This window comes from Panthera onca, chromosome B2 (genome assembly GCF_046562875.1).
Source record: "Panthera onca isolate mPanOnc1 chromosome B2, mPanOnc1 haplotype 2, whole genome shotgun sequence".
NCBI classification, from domain to species: domain Eukaryota; kingdom Metazoa; phylum Chordata; class Mammalia; order Carnivora; family Felidae; genus Panthera; species Panthera onca.
This window is the reverse complement of record NC_138343.1, coordinates 124,209,207-124,215,206: the sequence shown is the minus strand read 5'-3', so window position 1 is coordinate 124,215,206 and position 6,000 is coordinate 124,209,207.

Below are 6,000 nucleotides of genomic sequence, written 5' to 3'. Positions count from 1 at the left end.
GTGGACGTGGAATATTGTTTTTGATTTAGTGCCCTGATTTGAGGGGGGGGGGTGGGGTTCTAAGTTTACACTCTTTCCTCACAGGTCAAGGAATCAATGTGGGATTGTCCTACCTTCCAAGTATTTCAATCTTAATTATACATTCAGGAATTGAGGAAATAGCCAGTGACTGGTTGGTCTACAAACACAGGGACCAACTGGAAGCCAAGCTTTGAGTAGAACTCCATTTATTTCCTAACCTCTGTATGGTCCCACTTAATGGGGGAGGGCAACTATGATGACACTTTGGGTTTCTGGGTGTCCAGTGTCAATTTGGACCCCAGTGTATCTGGGTATTTCTCTTTCTCCAATGTACATCCCCGATGGATATTTAGAAAAATATCGGGGGATTCGATACTTTGCACACTTGCTGAAATATTGCAGGGATCTTTTCCCTGGGAATCCAACCATCTTTTCAGTCAGTGAGTCTTGGGTCTAAAAAGAGGCTCAACTCTGGAAACTGGGCATGGGATTACAGTTGTGGGGAAGGGGAGATCCCCTGCTTATCTTTTCTTGCTGTCTTTTTGATCACGTATAAAGCATTACCCTTGTTGGCTACCCCATCTATTTCGTCCCTCCAGATGCCATGTTCTATTAACCATCTCCATAAGACTACAGGTTAGGTTCCCTTGGCTGCCCTTTCTTTTCTTTTTTTAAAATTTTTACTTATTTTTAAGAGAAAGAAAGAGAGGCAGAGCACAAGCAGGGGAGGGGCAGAGAGAGAGAGGGAGGGAGACACAGAATCTGAAGCAGGCTTCAGGCTCTGAACTGTCAGCAGAGAGCCCAACATGGGGCTTGAACTCACAGACCGTGAGATTATGACCTGAGCCGAAGTCAGACGCTTAACCAACTGAGCCACCTAGGTGCCCACCTTGACTGCCCTTACCACCTTAGTGGTTAATGTGATAATGCACCCTGGTGTCTGCAGTTAGCACTGCCACCTTAGCTCGTCACAGTCTCCTCATCACCCCCACTGCCGTCAGCAGGCCAGACTCCACCCCAGCCGGTCCTGCCGGTCTGGACTGCAGAGGAGAGCTGCCGCCGAGCAACGTGGTTTTGCTCACACACCTGTCATCTGTGCCTTCTTAAATGGCCGGTCCTCTGGGCCTTCCCAAGGAACATAATTTCTATGGATGGAATGAATTATTGCCACCCATCTCCCCCTCCCCCTCCCCCCCCCCCAATTCATACGAGGACGTCCTAGCTACCTATGCGATGGTGTTTGGGGATGGGGCCCTTGGGAAATAGATTTTGATGAGGTCATGAGGTGGAGTCCTCAAGATGGGATCAGTGTTCTTATAAGAAGAGAAAGAGACCAGAGCTCCCTCTTGTTGGTTCACAATTTCCTCAGGAACATCCCAGGTGTCCTCTGAAATTGGCCCCCGAACACGGAGGGCAGGGAGGGACCAAAGAAAAGAGGTAGACCGCTCCATACCGGTAGGTGGCAGTTTTGATAAGCAAGGGAACCCATGAGGTTTGCCTTAGGTGACTGGCTGTAGGATGAGTGGTGTTCTGCAACCCCCCCCCCCCCCAACCTCTGATGTTTACAGTAGACCCCCCTTAGGTGCACCTTCGATCCCTACAGCTCCGGGTGCCTGCAGCCAACCTCAATCCCGGCGGCAGATGATCCTCCATGTGAAGTATGGTCAGAGGGTCAGTAGCAGCCTAACGCCACCTCACAATGCCCTTGTCACTCACCTCACTTCATCTTGTCACCATATCCTCTCACATCATCGCAAGAAGGGTGAGTACGGTCCAGTAAGATTTTGAGAGAGAGACCATATTCATAAACCTCTCATTAGAGTATATTATTATATTGTTTTCATTTTATTATTGGTTATTGTTAATCCCTTACTGTGCCTAATTTTTAAAAATGTAAGCTGTATCATAGGGATGTGTGTATAGGAAGAAACAGTATATAGAGAGTTCAGTACTAGCGTGATTTCAGGCATCTGCTGGGGGTCTTAGCATGTCTCCCCTGCAGACAAGGGGGGATGGCTGCACTTAAGAGGCCTTAACTGAGTGAGTCATGTATCCAGTCCAGATGGTCCCATCACCACTTCTGTTTTTAATTTTTTAATGTTTATTTATTTTTTTATTTATTTTTTTTTTTTATTTTTTTTTTTTTCAACGTTTATTTTTTTATTTTTGGGACAGAGAGAGACAGAGCATGAACGGGGGAGGGACAGAGAGAGAGGGAGACACAGAATCGGAAACAGGCTCCAGGCTCCGAGCCATCAGCCCAGAGCCCGACGCGGGGCTCGAACTCACGGACCGTGAGATCGTGACCTGGCTGAAGTCGGACGCTTAACCGACTGCGCCACCCAGGCGCCCCAATGTTTATTTATTTTTGAGAGAGACAGAGAGACAGTGTGAGCATGGGAGGCAGAGAGAGAGAGAGAGAGAGAGAGAGAGAGAGAGAGAGACACAGAATCCAAAGCAGGCTCCAGGCTCTGAACTGTCAGCACATAGCCTGATGTGGGGCTCAAGCTCATGAACCGCGAGATCACGACCTGAGCCGAAGTCGGATGCTTAACTGAGCCACCCAGGCATCCCGTCCCATCACCATTTCTATCCCAAGGCTGTGTCCTTGCAGGGGCATCTAGGAGCGGGAAGGGCAAGTGGAACACACATTCCAAGGACAGGGCAGAGGTGGGAGCCTCCAACTACCTGGGTCCAGCTCTTGGGTCAAATGGTGGTGGTGTCTTCTCGGTGACCTCCTCCGATACCTCCCCCCAGCTGCCGTGTAGGGATAAAGACGACGGCTGTCTGCAAAGCCAGAAGCCAGCCCTCGCCAGGCACTGACTTGGCCAACACCTTGATCTTAGGATTCCCAGCCTTCAACACTGTAGGTACTTCTGCTGCTTGAGCCACCCTGGCTATGTGGTTGGTTACAGCAGCCCTAGCAGATAAGGCAAAAATGTCCTGATGGGTCTTATTGCCTCGGCTAATTTTCCTTTCCAGCAAGGCCCCTTCTGGGAGCTTGGCATTCCTTCCTCTATTATATCTCTCTTGGCAGTTCAGGTGTTTCAACATTTCTATCGCTTTTTCCAGGCCTCTGGGAGTCACCTACCCTAAGGTACTGAGTCTGCACCATTGCCTGCAGTTTGTCTCACGGTGTTAAATCCCGTGTCCTGAGTGACATCCCCAAGTCGTAGATATTCCCTCTATCCAGTCTTCTGACCGAGCACCTGCGGAACCTGGTCCCACGGGCACGCTCCTGGCCCCTGCCCCTACAGTACCTTCGGCACATTATCCATTGCTTCCTTCATCCAGCCTGGCATGACCCCAGCCAGGTGGTGCTATGACTTAACCTTGGGTATCGACCTGGGAGATGGGGTAGGTCAGCTTCTAGGGCACCTGTTGCCTTACAGGGCCAGATCTCTATGCGTCTTGCATTTCCTCCTGTTAGGGTGGGAGAAGGGGGGAGGGGTGGTTCAAGTTCTTAATGGGGAAAGGGAGAGCCTCTTCTGCAGGCCCAGAGTGTTCAGAAACTTGCAGGGGGGGTCAAAACTGTTGGGGGCATCCACCCGGTGTCCCCTTCTCATTATCCGAGTTTGGTCCTGACCTTGGCAGAACCTGGCTTGTTGAACGTTTTTGGTGGTTACTACTTTTACCATCACTTCCTGTACTTGACCTCCAGCTTCTTCTGCTTAATTTCTGTGTGAGGTGAGGGCTTCTTAGCAAGTTACCAAAGAGGTTCTGGCTCTCTCACAATTTTTGTTGTTGTTGTTGTTGTTGTTGTTGTTGTTGTTGTTGAAGGGTCCTGGGTTGGGCAGAAATAGCTAGTTCTTGGGCCACCACCTTGCTCGGTCTTTGGATGGAAGATGCCAGAAAACAGCATGCTGTCAGCTCCCACTGCCTTGCTCAGGCATAGCAGCAGACCCTTGAATCTGTAGCAGACCCTGAAGAAAGGGTCAGCTGGAGATGGCATCTGACCACACCCCTCAGAGCCAGGCAGCTGGTCCTTCCTCGAAGGTGGATCTGAGGGGCACATGTCCATGGGCTTGCCTGCCACAACCCCCAGTCTCAGAAAAGAAATGACCGGTCTTTGGCCACAGCTCCACGGAAGTCCCAGAAATGATCAATGACAACTTCACATCAGTAATCTCCCAGATCAGGCCAACCAGCAGCAGCCTCACTCTGGAAGCCACGCCTCCACAACTAACGCTCCATTCCTAAGGGATTCGGGAAGTCTGCTAACCCTTGACCCCACTGCTTCCTGAAACCCCATTCAAGGTCAGCAGTTTTCTTTGTCCAGAGAGACTGTGCAAGCTCAGCTCTCTCTTGCTCAGCAAGCACTACGTGCAGCCTTTTGTTCTGAATACCGAAGGTGGCCTCTTCCTTTGACATGGCCATCTCTGCCCAAGAGGTCCCCAGCCCGCCAGGCTTTCATCTGACCGGCTCCTTCTCGCCATCCCCGTCTCAAACGTCTCTTCCTCGGAGAGGTCTGGCCTGACCCCCTGTGTGAGGTCCACTGCCCCCTGCCGAGCCACACTCTATCCCAGGGCCTCATTTCATTTGCACACTCTCCGTCTCTAGAATACAGACTCCAAGAGGACACTCCCTGCTGTACTTCTCAGGACGGGGGGCGGGGGGACTGAATGGAAGAGCAAAAGGCGTTACAGGGTTTGTTAATTTACAAAGTTGCCAATGAGGGCGGTTTCTCCCCACCACCGCGCAGCAGCCCTGCGCCTGGTGCGGGGCCTGGAACACAGCAGGTGTTCCACACGGTGAAATGTTTAGGGAGACAGGTTAAGTGATAACTAGAAAAGAAGGAACACATGACATGCACCGGGTGTTAAGGGAACCGTTTTCAGACTTCTAGAAAGACAATCTTACAAAAAAGTGACATAAACATTGACAAATGTAGACGGCTCTATGGGAAGAATTGGTGGCTGGGGGGGGGGGGGGGGGTGTGCCCACCTTAATCCCTCTCACGATCCCTGGGATCCCTCCTTAAAACTTGAACTCCCAAGGAAGCTGGATAACTCTTCCCAGGGAAATGGGACAATCCAGGCAAAGGAGAGGTGGGAATGATTGCCCCACATAAGGGTCTAGGGGGAGCTAGGATTTAATTTCGGGGGGGGGGGTGGGCGGGGAGGATCAGGCAGAATCTGACCCTGTTGGCAGAGTGGTTGGAGCATGTGGGGCAGGAAAGCCTGAAGAGGAGAGCAGAAGCATAACTGATGGAACAAGAATTAGACCAAAAGCACAGGTGGATCGTTTAGCCTTAGGAAAAAGCCTAGGGGCACCCGGGTGGCTCAGTCGGTTAAGCGTCCGACTCAGGTCATGATTTCATGGTTCATGAGTTCAAGCCCCGCATCAGGCTCTGTGCTGACAGTGTGGAGACTGCCTGGGATTCTCTCTGCCTCTCCCCCACTCACTCGGTTTCTTTCTTAAAATAAATAAACTTTAAAAAAAAGTCCACACAGGGGCGCCTGGGTGGCGCAGTCGGTTAAGCGTCCGACTTCAGCCAGGTCACGATCTCGCGGTCTGTGAGTTCGAGCCCCGCGTCAGGCTCTGGGCTGATGGCTCGGAGCCTGGAGCCTGTTTCAGATTCTGTGTCTCCCTCTCTCTCTGCCCCTCCCCCGTTCATGCTCTGTCTCTCTCTGTCCCAAAAATAAAAATAAAAAAAAAAAAAAACGTTGAAAAAAAAAAAAAAGTCCACACATAAATTTCCTATAAATAAGAGAAGAAAAATATCTCCATAGAAATGTTCACATAAGAGATATTTTGTAGTCGGTGCCAGCCATGTAATTACAACAACGGATTCATTGCTATGACAAATATTCTCTGGATTTAGGGCTGAAAAATGTTTTAGTTTATAATTTATGGAAGAGAAGGGAAAAATGGGATATGCTGCACTTGAATAGTACAAAATCCATTTTTAAATTTTAATTTTAATAAAGAAATTTTTTTAATGTTTATTTTTGAGAGAGACAGAGTGTGAGCAGGGGA